The sequence below is a fragment of the Gracilinanus agilis genome, chromosome 1, assembly GCF_016433145.1.
Source record: "Gracilinanus agilis isolate LMUSP501 chromosome 1, AgileGrace, whole genome shotgun sequence".
Classification (NCBI taxonomy): Eukaryota; Metazoa; Chordata; class Mammalia; order Didelphimorphia; family Didelphidae; genus Gracilinanus; species Gracilinanus agilis.
In genome coordinates, this window is record NC_058130.1 from 367,872,213 (window position 1) to 367,897,817 (window position 25,605).

Below are 25,605 nucleotides of genomic sequence, written 5' to 3' on the forward strand. Positions count from 1 at the left end.
AGGCTGCTCTCTTTCAGCTATCTGTTTTTTTTTAATAAAGCATTCAGAAAATTCTTTTACTCCTGGAGAAGCTGAAGCCACTTTGGCACACTCGACATTTGTCTTTCTGTGGTTAGTGTAACTGTACACAGCTCATTAATTCAGGATTTGACTACACAATGACATAAAACAAACAGCTGAAGCTTACCAACCACACACTGATCTCACACATTAGAATTTTTTTCTAACAGGGTTGACAATTTAGTGTGTTCATTTGAAATTGTGTATCATCAAAGAAATATCATAGAGTCCCTTAAACACCCCTGTTTGATATGTTTTTTGATGAATGAAGTAGCATTCTCCATCACTAAATTTCAAATAAAATTAATATTGTTAAAAATTTTAAAATAACTCCCAACACAATTCAGATATACTGAAAATGAATCAAAGAATTGAAAAGTGAACTAAGAGATCTTTCTTTAAAAATCTAATTCTATCCACATATTTGAGATAAAATAATTATATTAAATATGGACAATAAAATAATTGTTATAAAAAGTTCAGAAAACATTGAGAATACTTACAGGAACTGATGCAAAGGGAAATAAGTAGGACATGAAAATCAATCTATTCAATGAAAATAGGAGGGTAAATAGAAAGAATAACAATATCATCAAAACCCTGGTTCTATACTGACCAACCTAGGTCTTAGAGAAGAGAAAATTTACTTTCTTCTTCTGCCTCCAGTCCCCATCCCCAGGTAAGAAATTATGTATTTTGGTTAGTTTTCTTGCACCTCCATTTCCCCCTCTATTTATTCATTTTTAAAATGAACTTCATTTTTAATTACATGTAATTTAATGTGTTTTTCTCTAAAATTTTGTATTCCAAATTTTCTTTTGCCATCCCACATCCTCCCCTCTTCCTGAGACAGTAGATATTTTCATTCTCTTTTTTATTTTTTTATTAACAGTTATAAGCTTTGAATAAATGAGAGGAGAAATACATTTGGGGGAATGGGTGTTATCAAATGAAAAGGTATCAATTTATGATTGAATTTCAAAGAAGAAAACTTGAGGAAACATTTATAAAAATTCCAAATCATAATAAGTATACATTGACTTAAAATACCAATCTAAAACTTTTCATTGTTAACAAAACAACAATCAAGGGATGTTTTCAGACACATAAAATATGATGGAAGGAAAAAAAAAAGATGGCTAGTTTTAAAAAATGAAATTAAAACGATAAGGCGTTCTCTGCTTTTGTGGAGTAGAAATGATCTCTGATGGAATATAATTTCATTGCTGTGGAGGGTAGAAAGGATGGAAGTAAAAGATTTGCTCTGAAGTGTTTTTAGTGGACTTCCATGGCACATTTTTCTCTATCTTTTTTTGTAGGTTATCTTTCAAATATGTCCTAGAGAACCAAGAATTAGACAACCAGTAGAATAAGCTACAGTTAGATATAATAATCACAAACCAATGTGCTTCTGTGGGACCAACATCAATCATTAGACAGTTCTGATACTGTTAGCCAGCTTTGTGTCAACAGGTGATTTATTCAAATGCAATGGAACAATATAAGTGCTATATTTCTTATTTTTCTCTCTTAACCCGAGACATTGAAAATAGCAATATTTAATTGACCTCATATTATATCCACCTAAAACATTAGTTACATATTTGGCAAGGGACCAATGTTACATTTAAGAATGATGTAAATAAGTACAGAAGACCATAAGGGAAACATTCTTTGCTTCATTGATGATATGAAATTATATATATATATATGTATATATATATATACATATATATATATATATATACACTGTAATAGATAGAGATCATGCATTACATAAAGCAGCTTAGTAAACAAGGAATAAACTTCAGTATTCTAGTAAATGTGCTTCCGAAGCAAACACAACTTCAATATTCAAGCATAGTAAATGTCTCTGTTTTGTATACTAGTTATATATAATTGAGTAACTATACTCCACTTATATTAAGTGGAATTAACAAAATTAGGTTTTCCTTTGGAAGATGTAATGATAGCATCTGGACCTGAGATTTCACTGGTTCAGGAGAAGGGGGATGAGAGAAGGTATTTTTTTTTCCAGTAAAGAGACAGTAAATAGTTTTTGGCATTGAAGATCAAGAAGCAAGATATCACATAGGTACATAAATAACAAATAATAAAACAAATTTCAACAATTTTGATTGGTGAAATTTAAAGTATAAACAAAATGTTTTGCCATATAATTTAATAAAAAATAATCCATGCTCCATTGTACCTTAAAAGCTTGACATTTAACTTCAATTTTCTTTGTTTTGAGTGTGTGTTAGTAATAAAATAATAAAACAACATAAAATGTCATGGTAGAGTGATACCCATCATATTAAAAAACAATGTTGATTTCTAATTAAATCACTGCAATTCATAGTGTTCAAAATAGTACTCTCTTGCACCTCCCTAAGCCTGCTGCACAAAAGTAGTGATAGACATCACTTAATTGGATTAAAGTACCTGCATTACAATAAAATTTTATTAATGAATGTAGAAATTTGAATTTCACATAATTTTCATGTCCAAATATTACTCATCTTTCAATTTTTAATCCTTTTAAATGCATACACACATGCTGACACATATGCATACATATATGCACATGTATATATGTGCATACTCATAGCTACATGTGTACATAAAAATACATGCAAAGCATCGTGTATGTATAGTTATATGTATTCATGTTGGTGTTAATATGTGTGTGTGCTTTGAAAGTCACACCAAAAGAGGAAATAGGCTAGATTTGACTTAGGGACTATAGTTTGCTTATTCCTGGTTTAGGGAACTATCAAGTGAAGAAAATTTCTACAAATACACTTGGGTAATAGCTCTGCAATTTATAGTCACAGAGTTGCCTACAGGCAGGTAGGTAGCACAGTGGATAAAGTACCTGATTTTGAGTTTTCAGAAAATGTAATCATATACATCCTCAGGCACTAAATAGAACTTCTCTCTGCCTCAGTTTTCCCAGCTATAAAATGAGGGTAATAATAGTATCTAGGCAATTACATGGTAAAAGATTGAGTACCAGCCTAGGAGACAGGAAAACTCATCTTCTGAGTTCAAATCTGGCCTCAGACACTTAATTGATTTATGTAAAGTTGAAACAACTGAACCACAAAATTGTTATTAAGTATTTTTTTTAAAAAAACATTTATTAATATTCATTTTTAACATGGTCACATGATTCATGCTCCTACTTTCTCCTTCACCCCCCATAAACCCCCCAAAACATGGCCGATGCACATTTCCACTGGTTTTTATACGTGTCATTGATCAAGACCTATTTCCAAATTGTTGTTAGTTGCATTGGTGTGGTAGTTTAGAATCTACATCCCCAATCATGTCCACCTCAATCCATGCGTTCAAGCAGATTTTTTTTCTTATATGTTTCCTCTCCTGCAGTCCTTCCTCTGAATGTGGGTAGCATTCTTTACCATAAATCCCTCAGAGCTGTCCTGTGTCATTGCATTGCTGCTGGTACAGAAGTCCATTGCATTTGATTTTACCATAGTATATCAGTCTCTGTGTACAGTGTTCTTCTGGCTCTGCTCCTTTCACTCTGCATCAGTTCCTGGAGGTCTTTCCAGTTCTCCTGGAATTCCTCCAGTTTATTATTCCTTTGAGCACAATTGTATTCCATCATCAGCATATACCACAATTTGTTCAGCTATTCCCCAATTGAAGTAAACCCCCTTCTTTTCCAGTTCTTTACCACCACAAAAAGCTCAGCTATAAATATTTTCATAAAAGTCTGTTTATTTATGATCTCTTTGGGGTACAAACCCAACAATGGTATGGCTGGATCAAAGGGCAGGCATTTTTTTATAGTCCTTTGGGCATAGTTCCAAATTGCCAGCCAGAATGGTTGGATCACTTCACAACCCCACCAGCAATGCATTAATGTCCCAATTTTGTCATATCCCCTCCAGCATTCATTACTCTCCCCTTCTTACATTTTAGCCAATCTGCTAGGTGTGAGGTGATACCTCAGAGTTGCTTTGATTTGCATTTCTCTAATTATTAGAGATTTAGAACACTTTCTCATGTGCTTATTGATACTTTTGATTTCTTTACCTGAAAATTGCCTATTCATGTCTCTTGCCCATTTATCAATTGGGGAATGCCTTGATTTTTATGCAATTGATTTAACTCCTTGTATATTTGAGTAATTAGACCCCTGTCAGAGTTTTTCGTTATTAAGATTTTTTCCCAATTTGTTGTTTCCCTTCTGATTTTGACTACATTGTTTTTGTTTGTACAAAAGCTTTTTATTTAATATAATCAAAACCATTTAATTTACATTTTGTAATTTTCTCTAACATTTTCTTGGTTGTAAAATATTTCCTTTCCCAGACATCTGATAGGTATACTATTCTGTGTTCACTTAGCTTATTTATAGTTTCCCTCTTTATATTCAAGTCATTCACCCATTCTGAATTTACCTTGGTGTAGTGTGTGAGATGTTGATCTAAACCTAATCTCTCCCATATTGTTTTCCAAATTTTTGTCAACTAGTGGATTTCCAGCAGTTTTTTTCAAATAGTGAATTCATGACCCAAAAGTTGGGCTCTTTGGGTTTATCATACACTGTCTTGCTGATGTCATTTACCCCAAGACTATTCCACTGATCCTCCATTCTATCTCTTAGCCAGTACCATATTGTTTTGATGACTACTGCTTTATAGTATAGTTTAACATCTGCTACTTCATATTATTTTCTTTATTTCCCTTGATATTCTTGATCTTTTGTTATTCCAAATGAAATTTGTTATAGTTTTTCCTAATTCAGTAAAGAAGTTTTTTGGTAGATTGATAGGTATGGCGCTAAATAGGTAAATTAATTTGGGTAGAACGGTCATTTTTATTATGTTAGTTCGTCCTACCCATGAGCAATCAATGGCTTTCCAATTGTTGAGATCCAGTTTTATTTGTTTGGAAAGTGTTTTGCAGTTGTTTTCCTATAATTGCTATGTTTGTTTTGGTAGATAGATTCCTAAGTATTTTATACTGTCTAGGGTGATTTTAAATGGTGTTTCTCTTTCTACCTCTTGCTGCTCTAACGTGTTGGAAATATATATAAATGCTGGTGATTTATGTGCATTTATTTTGTATCCTGCAACTTTGCTAAGGTTTTTGATTATTTCTACAAGCTTCTTAGTTGATTCTCTAGGATTTTTTAAGTAGACCATCATATCATCTACAAAGAGTGATAGCATAGTCTCCTCCTTGCCTATTTTGATACCTTCAATTTCTTTTTCCTCTCTAATTGCTACTGCTAGTGTTTCTAGTACTATGTTGAATAATAGAGGTGATAATGGGCATCCTTGTTTCACTCCTGATCTTATTGGGAATGCTTCTAATTATCCCCATTGCATATAATGATTGTTGATGGTTTATGTATATACTGTTTATTATTTTTAGGGAAGGTCCTTCTATTCCTATACTTTTCTGTGTTTTCAATAGGAATGGATGCTGTATTTTGTCAAAGGCTTTTTCAGCATCTATTGAGATAATCATGTGATTTTTGTTTGTTAGACCGTTGATATGGTCAAATATGTGGATAGTTTTCCTAATGTTGAACCACCCTTGCATTCCTGGTATAAGTCCCACCTGATCATGGTGGATGATCTTCTTAATTACTTGCTGGAGTCTGTTTGTTAGTATTCTATTTAAGATTTTTGCATCTATGTTCATTAGGGAGATTGGTCTGTAGTTTTCTTTCTCTGTTTTTCATCTACCTGGCTTTGGAATCAGTACCATATTTGTGTCAGAAAAGGAGTTTGGTAGGACTCCTTCTTTGCTTATCATATCAAATAATTTGTATAGTATTGTGGTTAGTTGGTCTTTGAATGTCTGATAGAATTCACTTGTGAATCCATCAGGCCCTGGAAATTTTTTTCTTAGGGAGTTCTTTGATGGCTTGTTCAATTTCTTTTTCTGATATGGGATTATTTAGGTATTCTATTTCTTCTGTTGCTAATCTAGGCAATTTATATATTTGTAAATATTCATCCATATATCCTAGATTGTTTTATTTATTGCCATATAATTGGGCAAAATAGTTTGGTTGAAAACCCAGTTCTCTTGCCTTTCTGAATATCGTATTCCAAGCCTTAAGGTCTTTTCGCGTGGAGGCTGCCAGATCCTGTGTGACCCTGATTGGTGCTCCTTGATATTTGAATTGTCTCTTTCTGGCTTCTTGTAAGATTTTTTCTTTTACTTGGAAGCTCTTGAATTTGGCTATTATATTCCTGGGGGTTGTCGTTTCTGGGTCTAGTGTAGAGGGTGATCTATCGATCCTTTCAATGTCTATATTACCCTCTTGTTGTAGAACTTCAGGGCAATTTTGCTGAATAATTTCTTTTAGTATGGAGTCCAAGGTTCTATTAATTTCTGCTTTTTCATGAAGACTGATGATTCTCAGATTGTCTCTTCTAGACCTGTTTTCTTGGTCTGTCACTTTCTCATTGAGATATTTCATGTTTCTTTCTATTTTGTCAGTCTTTTGACTTTGTTTTATTTGTTCTTGTTGTCTTGAGAGATCATTAGCTTCTAATTGCTCCATTCTAGCCTTCAGGGACTGGTTTTCGGTTACAATCTTTTGGTTTTCAGTTATAATCTTTTGGTTTTCCTTTTCAATCTGGTCATTTCTGCTGTTCAATTTGCTCATCATTTCATTTGATTTCTGAGCCTCACTTTTCAATTGCAAAATTCTGCCTTTTAAACTGTTATTTTCTTGCCAGATCTCTTCCATCTTTCTCATCATCTCTGATTTGAACTTTTCAATAGCTTGTGACCAGTTTTCATTATTTTGGGAAGGTTTGGATATCATTACTTGTTTGTTCTCCGCTGCTGTTTGCTCTGTTGTCTGGATTTTCTCTGTGTAAAAGTTGTTGAGTGTTAACGATTTCTTCTTGATGATCTTTCTCTTCTAGGGTTTCTGATTTTGGCTTGCCATTGTTGTTAGCCCAGCCCCTTCCCAGCTTTATCCTCACACTCAGGGTCTGTCTGCTCTCTCTAGGCTCCCAAGGTCTCAGGTCTCATTGTTCTCAAGGTCAAACCTGCTGGTGGTCCTCCTGGTTTGCCCCTCTTCCTGAGGCTCCTTCAGCAGTCTCAGGGCTGCTTCTACAGCCGTGCTCCCATCTGCACAGGGTGCCCACTAGAGGTCCAAGCCTGAACTCAAGATCCTTGTCCTCGGCCTAAGACAGTGCCTTCACCTGCTCCAGCACTCAGGGTCTGTATTTAAAGTCCGTGTGCATTCCTTAGCCTTTTTGGGTCCTAACTCTTGCTGCTCTCAGGAACAGGCCCTGAAGCTGCCAATGACTTAATGGGTGCCCCAAACCTACTTTAAATCTTGTGCGCTGTTCTTGGCATTGTATGTGGTTTGGGGGTTGGGGGAGGGTCTTCCTCTGCTCATGTTTTAGTGAGAGCTGTTTCACCCCTTTATAACATGGAAATGCTCCAATTCCACATACCTTCAATGTTGTGCCCTGTTGTGGGGTCCCTCGTTCATCTGGATTTGTTTTTGTGTCCCCTGGAGGAGTCCTACATTCTTCGATTAGGAGAAATCAAGCAGCTGCTCCTTACTCTGCCACCATCTTAACCCTGTTATTAAGTTTTAAAAACAACAATTTCTTATTGTTAGATCACTGAGCCCAGAGTTGGAAGACCTGAGTTCGAATATGGTCTCAGACATTTCCTAGCTGTGTGACCTTGGAAAAGTCACTTAACCTCTTATTCCCTGACAAAAAGGATTTACTCAATCCACCAGAGTAGGAAATGGCAAGCCACTCCACTGTCTTTGAGAAGAAAACCCTATGGAAAATTATGGTCCACAGAATCATAAAAATTAGACATGCCTCAATGACTGAACAACAGAAACAAAAATACTTTAATAACTCATAATGCAATTATGATTCATGCTTTTCATTATTAATAAATATTAGTCTATGAATAAAGCATAATCTCTGAGAAATAAAGTATAGTGGATAACAGCTTTAGACACTTGGATTCTTGACCTACCTATTCTGATAATGAGCAATGTAGCCTTTGGCAAGTCCTTTTTTTGACTTGATTTAATACTTTCTTCTCTTTCTTTTTCAAACCCTTACCTTCCATCTTAGAATCAATATGTATATGTTGGTTCCAGGTCAGAAGAGCAGTAAGGAGTAGGTGATGGGGGTCAAGTGACTTCCCCGTGGTTACAAAGTTAAATATCTGAGGTCATATGTGAATTCAGGACCTCCTGTTTCTAAGCTTGGCTCTCAATCACCTGAGCAAACCATGTAGCTGCCCCGCTTTCCTCTCCCAAATCCTAGCTTAATGTTTTCTAATGAATTGGAGCAGCAAACAGTGGGAAATATCTATTAGTCAATAAAACTTTTAGTAATCTTAGTAGTAAGTATTTAAAGTTTAAAAATAAAATACTGAAGAAGAATCCTTATTAATCTGGAGAGAAGAAGACATAGAGGAGACATGAGAGCCATCCTCAAGTATTTGAAGTGATTTTATGTGGAAGAGTGATCAAGTTATTTTATGTCACTCCACAGGATAGAACTGAAAACAATCATTTCAAAATAATAACTCACAGTTGTAGCATGCATTACAGTTTTTGAAATGCTTTCACATATATTATCTCATCTGAAACTCACAATAACTGTATTTAAAATATGCCCATTTTATGCCATATTCATAGTGCTTATGATATGAAAGGATTTATATTATATATGCAAATGTTTCTGGAATACAGCTTTGAAATTAAATAATTCATAAATATATACATGTATTTAGAAATAGCATGTGCCTTGAAACTTAAAGATCATGGATTCAGAGCTGGAAGCAGTCTTACTTAAATAGTATCTTGCATTGAGTAAGCTCTGTCTCTTCTCTCTCTGAGTCTCACTCTCTGTTTCTCTGTCTCTGTCTCTCTCTGTCTCTCTCTCTCTCTGTGTGTGTGTGTGTGTGTGTGTGTGTGTGTATTTGCTATGATTATTAGAAAAGTGAATTCCAGAACTCATTTCATAGATATCCTCTTGAAAATAAATTAAGTTTAAGTTCCAAGTTAAAACAAATCTCATGTGCAATTATGTCACAAATTGGTATATTAAACCATTTTAGTTAAATAATATAAATAATATAAAATTGATATATTAAACCTTGTTTTTTTATTGATGAATAATTTTGAAATGTTACTTTTACTTTCAGTCTTCCTGAACTCCTAACAATTCTTTGTGGAGATCCATGAAAATATTTTTTCATGCCAATTGCCCATTGATTGGAGGGAGGGACAAGTTTTGTAATATCTCAGGGTGATTAATCACAAAATGATTAAAACATAGATCCAGAGCTAAAAGGGGAATTAAAAGTCATTTTTCAGTTTCTTCATTTCTCTCTCTTTCTCTCTCTCTCTTTCTCTCTCTCTCTCTCTCTCTCCTCATCAGATAAAGAAAATCATGCTTTCTTTCCAGGAATAAATGAGATATTCAAAGTCACAGAGGGAGTAAATGGCAGAACCAGAGTTAGACTATAGGACTCTTAGTCCAAACAAATCCTTTACACTCATAAATTAACAAAATAAGAAAAGCTATTTTGACAATTACTTGTCTTTGGGATCATGATCAATAATAAACTGAATGATTATAATTGTGGTCTAGAAAAATGCTGGGTTTTGAATCAGAACATCTGAATTTAAAACTCAGTCCTGCTTAGTCACCTTCAGTGTAAAAGTAGGCAAGTCACAGCCACTCCAGTAATCATTTTTCTCCTCTATAAAATCAGTTGGAGGGGCTTATTGGCTTCTGAAGTTTCTTCTAGTTGTAAATATGTTACAATCTATATAGGTTTATCTAGTAAAAAACAACTAAAAGTAAAAAAAAAATTTGCTCTTCACAAAAATGACAATGAAAGTATTACCTTTGTTTAATAGATTTCTATTTCTATTATTTAGAACATAGCAAATTGCTAAGACATTCTGAACTGAAAAAATAGATATCTCAAATTAATAAAGTAACAGAAATTAAGTTAATGTCTGACTCCCCTCAGTATCTAAGAGTCATGTTTTAAATCCAGAGATGTAAATGAGGCAGAATAATAAAAATAATAGTCTTTAATTCTTCAATGTTAATATAAAAGATTTTTTGCTATATTATTCATGTAACTTCATTTCAAATGTGATTTTTTCATTTCAGTGAAAAAAGAATTATATTTTCTTTTCTAATTAATATAATCTCTCATGTTTATGTATACATTTATCATGGTGATGGTAGAGTCAGGGAAGAAAAGCATGTATATACAAGAGACTGCATTGGATTTGATGGGTTGAGACAGTAGGGAGTTGAGGACAAAGTTAGATTATGATCCTGATTAAGTGAGAAGATGCCAGTATGTACCACAGAAAAGGAATTTAATTTTGGACTTACTGGGTATAGGATGTCTATAATACATTGTGTTTGAGAAGCTCATTAGACAATTGGAAATGCAAGTATGAAAATCAGTAGAAATAGTAGAGCTGGAGAGATATATTTAGGAATCACAAATTTAAGAAGATAATTGAATGTATGGAAGCTGATCAAGAAATGAAATAGTATGTAGATACAAAGAATAGATACCTGGGAGATGCCACTTGTTAGTAATCATGACATGGATAATGATCTAACAAAATGCCTGAGGAGCCCTAAAATAGGTAAGAGGAACCACAATAGTGTTACAGAAACTTAGAAAGGAGAGGAGGGTAACCACAGTATCATAGACTGAAGGAGAAGTCAAGAATTAACAGGAATGAGAATAGATAAAGATTTGGCAATTAAAAGATTATTGATGACTTTTGAGAGAATAGTTACAGGTGAATGATGAAGTCAAAAGCCAGACTGTACAGAGTTAAGAAGATTGCGAGAACATAGAAACATTGATTGTGCATAGCCTTCTCAATGATGTTAGCTAGAAATAGGAGGAGAGTTGGAAAAATAATTAGCAGGAAAGACATATTAAATGAGCTGTTTTGGGTTTGGGTTTGAAGAAACATTAGCATGATTATAGACAAGAGGAGCACAATCAATATATTATGAGAGAGAAATTATTGAATGAGTGAAGATAGTAGAAGAGGAATATGCTGAAGAAAAGAGAGATTGGGATTTCTTGTTCATGGAGAAGAATTTGTTGTGAAAAGAAAGACAACTTCTTAATGGGAGACAGAGGAGAATAAGGTTATAGTGGCAGAAGCAATCTGATTTATTTAAGATGAAGAGGAAAGGAGAAGTGGGACCTTTATGCAAATAGATTCTGGTTTTGTTCTTTCTGAGAAATACATAAAGTTTTCAACCAAAAGTATAAGAAAAAGGAAAACCATGGGAGGTCTACAGAATGATGAAAAGAATTGGAAAAGCTTCTGTGATTAATGGAGTAGTAAATCCATTAAGCTCATGTATGAGGATTCCTTTATTGCAATGAAGTCCTATTTGAGATAAAAGTAGAATTGTTTATATTTGTCTTAATTTTATTTCTTTTGACATTCTGCAAACCCTTGTTTACTATACCTATTTCATCTCATCTCTTAATTTTTCTCTCCCCATACTTTAGATTCCTATTTTTTAAATCAGTCTTCTGGTTGAAGTTTATCCATCTTCTGGATCATTATAGTTACCTCTACATTGTTCTCCTCTAGCTTTTGTAGATCTCTTTTAATAAGCAATAAAGGTATATAAGATTCATAAGGGAAATACCATAATGTAATTCACTTGCTGGTGGTGACCTCCATCTTATACTGCTCTGCTATACCACAGAACGTCTTAATTTCTTTTTGTAATTTAGCACTAGTACTGTGGTGATTTATGATCCAGAAGAGCTTTGGATCATTTGGAAACCAAAAAGTTTTTCCTTAGACTCCTCACTGTAGTTCATGCTTGTGTGGGTGTTGGTGTGTAACTATGATTACATTGGTATAAGAAGATCCCCTTACTAAGACAGTTTGGAGGATTTTCTGTACTTTGCATTCTTAGATAGCTGCCTGAGGCACTGATAGGTTAAATGACTTGCTCAAAGTAATTCATCCTTGAGATACAGAAAGAAAAACAGAGACAGGGAGATAGAGACAGGAAAATATAGATAGAGAGATAATTAGATTTGTAGGTAGGTACATAAATAGATAATAGTTGAATTATTTGTACATAGATAATGACAGAGAGAGAGAGAGGGTGGGGGCAAAAACACACACATACACACACACAGAGGGCTACTAAAACACATTTCATCCTAACTCTGAAGCATGTTCTCTATTCACTTCCCTACATAGATAATTTATTTAAAATATTTAACATGATAAATAGCAAAAGAGTTAGGTGATTACACTATTGCATCTCTTCATATAGAGAAATGCAAGACTGCCCCTTACCACTAATTTAATTTTTAAATCAATACAACAAATGTTTAAGAACAAATAACTGTGCTTACTAGAAATATGGATATAATATATATTAATGACATGCTCTGGAGGAATTTCCATTTCACCATGCAAATATAAGTGAAGAAGATACGTTATATAAGCACAAGTAAATATCAGATCATTTGAGCATCCAGATAGCATTAATATAATGGGGAATCAGGAAAGGCTTCTGGAAGCTTGTGCTACCACAGTTTAGCCTTGAATAAATATCTGAGGATTCTCAGAAAGGAAGATGAAGTGAAAATCCATGTACTGGTACTGTGAGCCTGTAGCAAAGACACTCAAATATTGTAATCCAATCACAATTTCTTATTCTGTGTTGCTTTTTCCACACATCCTCCTTAGAGTATATGCCTATTACCCTGAAGACCCTTCACTGGGTCTTCATTTCTATCCTGACTTCCAGTTCAGTGCTTCTCCATTCCTCTCTAATATCTCTCCCTCTCACCATAAATACTTTTGTTCCATAAGTGGCAAATCATCTTCATTAGCTGCATATATTCTTGATGATACATTTTATAAATATTACTTCTTAAAAGTAGTCAAAATTAGTAAAGGAAGGTCTCTTTTTGGTAACCACCCAATTAACCCATTGGCCCTCAGCCTACAGTTGTCATGGTGAAAACTTTTTTTTAATAGTGTGGAACCTTGTGAAACACTTTTCAAAACGCATGAATCAGATATTACTTATGACCATTGCAAAACGCTTCAGGTTAGAGATAATAGATATGCTAAAGGGAGGTTCTGAAGTGAAGAGATGCTCCATGGGTCAAATAACTAGATTGAGGGACAACAAATTTGGCATTCCTTTCCATTTCACCACTAATGGTCCATCTTGAGGTTCACAATTAGATGAAATCAGATGTCGGTCGAACTCTTTCATAAAGATGAAAGCAACACATATATGTTCATCATTCTGGTGTTCAGTGAATCTGTATTTAATGAAGCTGAGCAACATATAGATATGAATAAATAGATGATAGCCAGCCACTGCTTCTCTTGTCTAATTTATGCCTTTCTGGCTACCCTAAGAGAAAGTATAAAAAATGCCAACATTTAATGCTACAATACTGATAGTTTAAACAAATAGTGGTAGTTCATCAGAACCAATTATTCAGTCAATGAGTATTAAAAATTTACTATTTTCCAGGGATATGCCAGACACTGGGCATAAAAGTAAAAGAAAATGTCATACCTACTCATAAGGAACATACAACCTAATGAGAGAGAAAACAAATAGGATTAACATATCCTTTAGTGTTTAGTGTTTAATGATCTCATCTCTTGAAGACAGATTTCATTAGCCAGTTGACATACAAGTGAGACCTACTAGATTATAATTCTTAATACTCCCTTCTCAACTCATCGAGAGGCTGTGTGGCATAGTGGATAAAGCTGGATTTACAGTCATATCTGTATGATGGTCCAAGTCACAACCTCCTGGAATTTCAGTTTCTTTTTCTGCAAAATGGGGATATTATCTTTAATTCTTACCTTACGAAGTTGACAAGGGTATCCATAAGATAAAGTACAAAAATATGCTTCATACTTTAAAGTGACATATAAATGTCAGGCTTTATCTTCCATTTCTGAGAGAAATCAAATACTATCTAATAGCAATAAAGTGAAATAATTCATTTAGTTCTTGCTATTACTCAGTACACATTTGTGGTACTTTATCATTAAAAAGCATGGAGAGAATATAACTGAGAAATAAAGCAATTCCTAGCATTTATTTTATTACTCTCATTTTTCTTTTGTTAGAGAGAGATGCTCCTAAATTAAGCTAGATGATTTTAAATTCATATGATAATATGAAAATGGCAATAATAGATTAAAATTGTATAGTTCTTTCATTTATAAAGTACTTTCTGGATTATTTCCTTTGGTCCAGACTGTAACCCTGCGAGGTAAGTAGGATTGAGATTATAATTTGCATTTAACAAATAACAGATGATAAATTTAGAACATGGAGGAATTTTAGGGAAAATCTAGTCCAATTCTCTCACATCAGAGATGAAGAAACTGAGACTTTGTAAGGTAAAGTGATAGGAACAATGTCATATAACTAATTGTCTTCTGCTGAAAGGTGTTTTTTTTTTTTTGCCACATCCATTTCTCTTCTATATTGTGTAACAGACTTTTCTGTTTGATATTTTAAAAATCACACCTACTCATATAGAGATATATACATGTTTCTATATGTATGTATATATGTAATGTGTTTATACATAAACATGAGTATATGCACATATTTGTGTATATGTACATGTTTATATACATATAAACACAAACATATAAACATATATGACTTAATGTTTTTTTCTTACTGTATTTTCAGCTTTCTTGAAATGCCCTGGAGTCAATACAGTGTAATTATGGCTCCATACCAGAGGCTACAAATTGATTCCAAACGAGGCATATGGTGGGCATATTTGGCAGAGTAGGACCCGCCTCTGTTCCTTTTTATGATGCCAATTTTCTTTGTCCAGGATCTGCTTGATTTCAAGAGGTAAGGCTGTATTAACCCAGCAGTATGCCTGAATTCTCGAGTGTTTGAGTCTGGCTTGGTTGGATTAGTGGTCTGGAATTGCCTGCACAGAAGAGCAAAAAATCCAATGAGTAATGCGATTTCTCAGTGAGTGTGAAATTCAACCTGGGGATCCCTTTGGCTTCTGACTCCAGTAATTCTGAAACTATAACAGAAATTCTTTTCTCAGAATTCTATGGAAAAACCTCAAAAATCTATTGAGGTTATGTAGGGTAAAAATGGAAGGAATTCCTCAATTTTAATGACTTTGCTTACTCCTTAAATTTCCTATTCTGGAATGACAAGTGAGTCTGATTAACTTCTATCCCAATATTTAAATTTTTAATTTTCTGTTAATTTCACAGGCAACATTCTCACATATAGATAATGGGAGAGACTGGAAAGCCCATACTTCCTATCAAGAGAAGTGATTTTAGTTCTTGAACTCCTAGCTGTGGACCTTTAGACAAATTATACAGCTGCCTCCTTTTGAAAGTGGGAAGGATACCTGCCCTTCTTCATAGGGTTACTGAGGCAGAACATAAACTGATGGATGTAAAACAATGTATTTAAAATATTTTTTTAAAGTGGCCTACGAATGAAATGTTCAAGTTGCTAAAATAATTACCATTATTAGTCACCAAAGAAGTAGTAGAATTGAAAAATTAAAGATATGAGCTTGGGAACTTTTTTTTCCCCAAACTGCAATCAGTATAAATAACATGGCAAAAGCAATTTTAGTTGAATATCCTTTAGAAGAGAAAACTTTGAAATTACTCATATACTTTACTTGTAATGAGGAATTAGGAGTAATATTTAAACAAGATGAAATGTTGCTAAACTGCATACTCACTTGAGTCAAAGTACTTGTCTCTGATAACTAAAGTGTCATTATGAATATTGTTAATCATTATATTTCCAAAATAGTTATTTTTATTTTACTTCTTTTGACTATATACATGTCCTATATACATAAGACAATAATAAGATATTGAGTATATCTTCTAAGTCATTCTCCTGAACCCAAAGCCTTTCATAAAATAACCAAATTATTTTAAACTTTAATTAAAATGCAATATAAATATATTCATATCCATACATATCCATATATTCATAATACAAGTGTGTATATGTTTATATATACATATAAATAATATACACAAAGATAGATATACTGACTATATACACATTATATGATTATCTGGTATTATCATACTGTGGATTGTGATAAATTGGATGTGATTAAAATATTGAAGATAACCCATGTCTCAATGTGGATAAGAAGCTTCCTGAAAAATAGAATTAAACACATACTGAATTATTCTTATTCTGGATAAAATATCATTTTTCTTGAATAATGTCTTTAAACCAACAATAGAAAACCAGGTAAATGTATAACTCATTATTGAATAAATTAACAGGAAAATATGAGAAATATCTGGAATATAAACAAATTTAATTCTTTAAACTTCCAACAGAAGCTGCATTTCTTGAATTTTGTGTATTTAACTGAGAGGGGAAAAAACTGCCATCCAACCTCCTCTCCAAAAACAGTGATATTTTCCCTATTATTTTGGACAATAAGCTTTATGGTTTGAACTAAAAATGTCTTCCTTATTCTGTAGTATATTTTTTTTCTTCAGGAAAATGAGCAAAACAAGAATCATAATATTGAAATAGAAAAAGAAAGCATATGCACACTGAGAACTTTACCTCTCTGAAATGTAATCACCCTCTCATTTGTGGTATTTAGTTTCTACTTTTCTGTCTTCGATTGCCCCCATATCTTTATATCTCTCATAGTCCTAAGGGCACTGTGGGTGCTCAGGCAATGATGAATAGCAGTAATAACAAAAATAATAATATAGCACAGCTTTTTCTGTCAGATTTGCAGTGAAAAGGAATATTGAGATTAATCAGAAATCAAATGAATCAGAATTATAAAGCCTGCACTTGGAGAATAAGGGGGAAATCCCAGAAAACTATAGTACTTGAGTTATCTCATTTAACACCATTGTCCTGGGAGGCATAGAAGAGACAGTCTAAAGCAGCTTACAGAATGGTAGTTGAAGCTTAAACCTTTTATGCTGCCTATACTCAAGGAAAGGCTAGGGTATTGTGTCCTTTGTGAGTAGACCAGGTGCTGAGGGGAAATCTTGAAGTATCTCTACTATTGTGCAAAGGGAAAGGATTTATAATATTCCACATAAATCCTAATGAACACTACCATGTTTGGTGGGTCCATTACTTTCTGATTTTTCAAATTTATAATTTCAAGCATACCAAAAGAAACAGATGTCAATATATTTATATTTACCTCTATTATGATTAAATTAATATGTCCCATAGATAATGTATGAGTCTACCAAAGACTTCAGTTCAACAGTGTTTTTCAAATCAATTTAATGATTAAATTGAATAAAATTAAGCATACACTCTATATTGGTGTTCAGCAAATTCTTTATCACTGGGCTTAATGGCTTCTTGAAGTATATAAAGGCCACTAACCTACATCAAGAGATCTTGAGATTAGATAATGAGGAAGAAAAATAGGGAAAATTGGGAGAGAAAAAGAAAAAACAAACATAAAAGTAGCAATGTGGGAAAGAAGGACTAAGAACAAGAGAAAAAGAGTTTCTTGATGCCCTCCATGCCAAGCTTTTCCTGAACGACACTGAGGAATACTAGTTGGCACTGGTTTGCTTGTCTTTCTTTGACACATTGTCAAAAATAGTGATGGTGTATAATGTAAACCATAACAAAGGTTTTTATAGAGAAGTGCTGTTATTTTTTTCTTGACCCAATACAATCAGGTTTGCAAACAAAACCATCTTAAGTTAGTGTAATTAACTTTTTAATAAAAGTTTTAGTATTTGTTTGCCAGAATGATACAGATGGAATTAGTAGACCTTCTTCAAGATTTCCTAATTTACTCCAATTTTCAATTAATAAGCTCTTTGCAGTGCAAATGTGATGAGAGACCAATGCTAAAATGACTTTTAAATTTCCTTTCAAGTGTAATGTAGGTATATTATTTAAATATTCTTTGGTTATTGAATCATAAACTACTATTTCAATCATTAGTTCAAGTTATTTTGTCTGAAGAAAACCATACCAGGGAGCAGCTGGGTAGCTCAGTAGATTGAGAACCGAGACTACAGACAGGAGGTCCTACGTTCAAATCTGTCCTCAGACACTTCCCAGCTATGTGACCCTGGGCAAGTCACTTGACCCCCATTGCCTAGCCCTTACCACTCTTCTGCCTTGGAACGAATACACAGTATTGATTCCAAGATGGAAGGTAAGGGTTAAAAAAAAAAAGAAAACCAAACCAAAGATATTCAAGGGTAGAGAGTTAGAGTGTCATTGTAAATGGAAAACTGTTAAACCTTGAAGCCAAGAAGATCTAGGTTCAAGTCATATTTCTGACATAAAATAAATATGAGGCAACTCACTCAAACTCTTAATTCTCTAAATTGCTAAAACTATGTATAATTTCCAGAAAATACAATGACCTGCCTTAAGAAGTAATTTCTTTACCTTGGCATTCCATATATTGATCTAAACACAAGTCCAGACTCTATCCTTACTATTTATAAAATTCTTTAAATTCTTCAAAATATGTAATATTAAATGGCTATAAAAACTGAGTAGTCATAAGAATCTAAAGAGATCAATGACAAGGCTCTCATCCTTATTATATATCAAAAATAATTTTAAAAAACAGAATATTTTATTTACTACATTTTATTCAAGGATATCCAATCACTTCTGATCATTGAATTGATGTTTTATTTGGAAATAAGAATTCTTAAATAAATCTTAGTTTATACAGGAATGGTGTCCTTAACCAAAGTGTTGAATCATAGGTATGCTAATACGTCACCTTTCCAAAATCTGGGCTTTGGGAATCTATTATTTGGACATCTGGTCACTTTCAGAAGCTGCTACATGGTATCTAGATTACTTATACTGCACATGTATTAGTTATATAGTTGATAATTAATCAGTTATATAGTTGATAATTGATTTTTAAATTCTAAGAGAGATTCCAGATACTTGTTACTGATGATCATACATGGCATAACAAAACAAGATATGGCTCATTAGCATTTGTGAGAGAGTATTTTTAGAAGGGAATATAATGATATACTATGTTGGGAGAAGAGAGTGGTAACCTCTGCAGTAATCAATTAAAGGAAAATAGAAGACAGAAAGACAGAGGCAAAGAACAGTGAAAAGGGTAGAAATGGGGAGATGAGTTAGTAAGAGCTCTGTCAAATGTTCTGTACATGAGTGACAAAATTGATTCTGAACTAGTCATTGTAGAGGGAGAAAAATAATCCTCTGGAAAGAAGAGGAAATGGGATTGAGGATTGGGAATATACATTTGTGAAGAGGTATAAGAGCTTAAAAAGGGATTGCAGCCAAATGAAACATTAAGTATCCCAAACTATTAAATTTCTATGCCATTCTGTTTTGGTAATTTTAAAAAATCTATGAATTGGATGATCAGATTGCCTGAATCTAAAGATAATTATTTCAGTTTTGGTTGAAATAGTTATATTTATCACATATAGTTTAGGTTGGAGGCTATATATTGACTTTTCAACCTCAGACTTAATTCATATGTTTTTGTGTTTCTACAGGATAGAGTATGTTGTCAGTAGAAGCCATGCATCTGAGAAGGAGTTAAATGAAATTGCTTTATGGTCCCTTTCAGACAAGGAATTCTGGTTTTCTAGACTGTTGTTTTATTACTTATCTCATCGATTAATATGAATTTCATCCCTTAGAAGTCAATTGGAAAATAAGTGGCTTATTGGCAATTGTAAAGGTGAAAGTACCTCTGTCCCACTGGAGGACATAAGAATACTAATATATCAGAGTGGAATGTTTTACAAAAAGATAAACATGTTCATGACTAGAGATAGGTGGGAAGGAAATATTTACTATTATAGGCTGGTATCGATATAGTTTATGATAATTAGATTGCAGCTTAGAAATATTTAAATGAACTAAAATATATAATTATTTAATGTAGTGTCTTTTGATAAACTTTCTAAAAAAAACCACAAGTAACATTTCTCCTTAGGCATATAGAGCTAAAAGGGTATGGGGGGAAAGGGGGAAAGTATAAAATACAGGGAAATATGTAATTTATTATGAATGTGAATGAGATGATTTCACTTATAAAATCAAAAGGAAAATATATATATATATATTAGAAATCAGAATCTATCAATTTGTTATGTATAAGAAATAAATCTGAACTTTAAACATTCACACATAGTTAAAATTTAGAACTGGTGCAGAATTTAGTATGCTTCAAGTGAATTATAAACAAAGGTAGAAAATATATCTGACCAAAGCAACAGTAAAAATAGGTGTGATTAAAATTGTAAAAATAAATAAAAACAAAAACTAAAAACTTCATTTTACCACAAGCCATGATAAACAATAATTAATATCAGTATATGTGTATATACACACATTTTCACATAAATGTTTGCATGTATATACACAAACTTATTGGGAAAAGCTATATTCAAAATAACAGGTAGAAATAGAAAACAAAATTGAAATAATTGATAACTTTTAACAAATCCCTCAATCCTAAACAAATTGTTTTTCCCATTTATTATTTGCTATATGCTATTCTCTGTCCTAAGTACTGGGTATTGCACAAGAGATCATCTGTTTTCCATCATTTTCAATATATGACTAATATATGCTTTTCTCTGATTAAGCATATACTCATTGATTTCTTTTATGACATTTCTCATGTCCTATCATGTCATTATTACACATTAGAACATATATGCAGTTATCTAATTTTTTCTTGTTCTTAGGGGCACTTGTATATTTGATTTATATGTATTCATGGTGGCTTATATCACTAAGTCATACATCAATGCACTGTGGAGTGATGATCTGACTGAATCATTCAGAAAGGATTTTTGAACTATGCTCCAAAGATTTTAAAATTTTTTACACCCTTTAATCCATGAATACAATTATTAGGTTTCTATCCCAAAGAGGTAAAAAAAAATGAGGACAGAACTCATTTTACAAAAGGTATTTATTTCAGCTTTTTCTAGTGGCAAATAATTGAGAAACTGGCACTCAGTGAGGTTAAGTGACTTTATCAAGGTCATTCAATAAGGATAATGCTAAACAATAAATCTACCACTAAAATAATTAAAATTTTGTTTTCCTTTGTTTTTCTTTTTAAAAATTTTCCATGGTTACATGATTCATGTTATCTCCCTCCCCTCATTCCTCCAACCTCATGGAGTTGACAAGCAATTACACTGAGTTATTCATATATATGTATAGATACATTTATATATAAATATACATATATAAAATCACTCAAACCCATTTCCATATTACCCATTTTAGTAAAAGAGCAATCCTTTAAAACCAAAACCCTAAATTACATACCCATATAAACAAGTGATAAATCACATGCTTTCTTCTGGATTTCTATTCCCACAGTGCTTTTCTCTAGATGTGGATAGCACAAAATGATGTTTTCTAAAATGGTTTATATAATTTATAATTTTCTCATTTTAACTAGTTTGATGACTAATCCAACTAGTTTGAAGAACAATTTGCGCCAAACATTGCACTAAGTACAGGATCAGTGCTTAATGGAGTTTTCTAGAAAGATTTGGTAGAAAATGTAAAAGTCTAGTGACTGATCAGAAGTATATTAAGTATACAATGAATGTTCAGTGTAACTTTTGAAAACAATATCATATGATTTATTTTGAAACTTAAATGTATTTGGTCCTTAAATAACTCCAAAGATTTAATGCTTTGTAGTTGAGTATAGTGTTTTAGATTTGTTCATATCTGAATGTCTGAACCTGATGCTTGTTCACTGCAACCTTTAATTTTCATCCCCTACCATAAACCTCTTCTTTGTATCATGATGTCAATCCTGGAAAAAAATGTTATTTCCATAAGACTCAGAAAAATTGAATGAATTAAATAATTTAGAAACATCAATGAGGTAAAGAGGTCATTTCTTGTTATAGTCAAGAAAATACAAAATAATCCCCTTAAAAATGCTGGGGGAGTGATTTCTGTTAATTGAAACAATTTTGAATATGCTCAATGTTTTGATTTACAAATGAGAAGATGAGAAGGTCAGAATATCTCCAGGACTAATACTTAAATTTGTCAGGACAGGTGGATTTTCCAAAAAGTGCCTGTTACTGTATGCTATAAGAATAACATTATGAGTTTTTTCAAGGTTAAGATGGTGGCAGAGTAAAAAGCAGCTGCTCAACCTCTCCTAACTGAAGCATAAAAGACTCCTCAAGGGGACATAAAAACAAATCCAGATGAATGAAGGGACCACATAACAGGGCCCAGCATTGAAGGTATGTGGAATCAGGGCATTTCCTCGCTATAAAGGGGTGAAACAACTCACAACAGAGCAAAAGCTGAGGAAGCCCCTCTCCCACCCCCCACACTACCTACAGTTCCAAGGCCAGCACACAAGAGTTAAAGCAAGTTTGGGGCACCAATTAAGTCATTGGCAGCTCCAGGGACTGTTCCTGAGAGTAGCAAGACTTAGGACCCCAAGAGGCTAAAGAACGCATGTGTAGACTTTGAACACAGACCTTGAGCCCAGATACGGGTAAAGACATTGCTGTAGGAGTGGACAAGGATCTTGAGCACAGGGTTGGACCTCTAGTGGGGACCCTGTGCAGACAGGACAATGGCTGTGGAAGCAGCTCCCAGAGACTGTTGAAGAAGCCTCAGGGAGAGGGGCAAACCAGGAGGACCACCAGCAGGTTTGACCCTGAGAACAACAAGACCTGAGACCTCAGGAGCCTAGAGAGCACAGACAGACCTGAGTGTGAGGATAAAGCTGAGAAGGCACAGGGCTAAAAAAGGCAAGCCAGAGACAAGGACCCCAAAAGGAAAAGATAATCAAGAGTTTCCAAGCAAAACAAAATCTTACAAGAAGCCAGAAAGAAACAATTCAAATATCAAGGAGCACCAATCAGGATCACACAGGATTTGGCAGCCTCCACGCTAAAAGACCGTAAGGCTTGGAATACAATATTCAGAAAGGCAAGAGAGCTGGGCCTGCAACCACAGATCAACTACCTATCAAAATTGACTATATATTTCCAAGGGAAAGTATGGACATTCAACAAAATTGAAGAATTCCAGGTATTTGCACAGAAAAGACCAGGGCTAAATGGAAAGTTTGACATCGAACCACAAAAATCGAGAGAAACCTGAAAAGGTAAATAAGATACAGAGGGGAAAGAAAGAAAACTTATAATTATTAAATTTGCCTTTTTAAGGGCCTCAGTGAGATCTAATTATCTGTATTCCTATGTAGATAAATGTTATGTATAATTCTCTGTAGTGAACTCTATTCACTATTATAATATTCACTATTATAGTAATCAGAAGAATAATTCACAGGGTGAGGATGGAACACTAAATAATCTAAGATGGCGTGGGGGATGGGAAAGAGGGGGTAAATAGCACGGAACACCATGAGAAACTTGAGTGAATAAGAAAATAGAATATTCTATTACACACAAAGAGGGCATGGGAGGGAGAGGGGACAAATACTATTATAAAAAGGAGAGGAAGAGAGCATTAAGAGGTAATAATCAAACCTTACTCTTAGTGTAATCAACCCAGAGGGGGAAGAGTAGCTTTATTATCCATTGGGGTAAAAAACTCTATCTAACCTTACTGAGAAAGTCAGAAGGGATAAACCAAGGGGAGCAGGGGAGTGGGAAGGTCAAAAAAGGGAGGGGAGAAGGGGGAGGGAATTCATAAGGCCTTTAAAAAAAAAGAGGGGGAAAAATAAGGGAGGGGGTAGAAAGGGAAGTTAATCAAGGGAGGGGATAAGGGATAGGGTCTTAATAGCAAACCACTGGTTTTAAAGGAAATAGTTTAAGGAGAAGGGGTAGGAATGGGGGAGGATTTGAAAATGTCAGCAAATGCACAACTGATGATTATAACTCTGAATGTGAATGGGATGAACTCGCTCATAAAACGGAAGCAAATAGCAGAGTGGATTAGAAACCAAAATCCCACCATATGTTGTCTAGAAGAAACACATATGAGGCGGGTGGACATACACAAGTTTAAGGTTCAGGGTTTGAGCAAAATCTTTTGGGCGTCAAATGAGAAAAAGAAAGCAGGAGTGGCTATTATGATTTCTGACAAAGCCAAAGTAAAAATAGATATGATTAAAAAAGACAGGGAACGTCATTACATCCTGATTAAAGGCAGTATAAACAATGAGGAAATAACACTGCTCAATATGTATGCACCAAGTGGCATAGCACCCAAATTCATGAAGGAGAAACTGGCAGAGCTCAAGAAGGAAATAGGTAGTAAAACCATAATAGTGGGAGATCTAAATATTCCTCTGTCAGATCTAGATAAATCAAACCGAAAAATAAATAAGAAAGAGGTAAGAGAGGTGAATGATGTCCTAGAAAAATTAGATCTAATTGATATGTGGAGAAAAATAAATAGGGACAAAAAGGAATACACCTTCTTCTCAGCTGCACATAGCACATTCACAAAGATTGACCATGTTATAGGGCATAGAATCATTGCAAACAAATGCAAAAGAGCAGAAATAATAAATGTAACCTTCTCAGATCATAATGCAACAAAAATAATAATTAGTGAGGGCACCTGGACAGGAAAATCAAAAACTAATTGGAAATTAAATAATATGATTCTTCAAAACCAATTTGTCATAGAGCGATTCATAGAAACAATCAACAATTTCATTGAAGAAAATGACAATGATGAAACATCCTACCAAACTATGTGGGATGCGGCCAAGGCAGTACTCAGGGGGAAATTTATATCCTTGAGTGCATATATTAACAAATTAAGGAGGGCAGAGATCAATGAATTGGGCATGCAACTCAAAAAATTAGAAAGTGAGCAAATTAAAAATCCCCAGATGAAAACTAAATTAGAAATACTAAAAACCAAGGGAGAAATTAATAAAATCGAAAGTAAAAGAACTATTGAATTAATAAATAAGACTAGGAGCTGGTACTTTGAAAAAACAGATAAAATAGACAAAGTACTAGTCAATCTAATAAGAAAAAGGAAAGAAGAAAACCAAATTGATAGTATCAAAGATGAAAAGGGAGACCTCACCTCTAATGAAGGGGAAATTAAGGCAATCATTAAAAACTATTTTGCCCAATTATATGGCAATAAATTTAACAATTTAGGATATATGGAGGAATATTTACAAAAATATAAACTGCCTAGATTAACAGCAGAAGAAATAGAATACCTAAATAATCCCATATCAGAAAAAGAAATTGAACAAGCCATCAAAGAACTCCCTAAGAAAAAATCACCAGGGCCTGATGGATTCACAAGTGAATTCTATCAGACCTTCAAAGAGCAACTAATCCCAATACTATACAAATTATTTGATATGATAAGCAAAGAAGGAGTCCTACCAAATTCCTTTTATGACACAAATATGGTACTGATTCCAAAGCCAGGGAGATCAAAAACAGAGAAAGAAAACTATAGACCAATCTCCCTAATGAACATA

The 25,605-nt window shown here is 33.6% G+C and overlaps 1 pseudogene; it reads left to right on the forward strand.

Annotated features, from left to right (window-relative positions):
* LOC123251890 overlaps nt 1-25,605 on the forward strand; it is a 101,763-nt pseudogene that overhangs the window by 19,121 nt on the left and 57,037 nt on the right.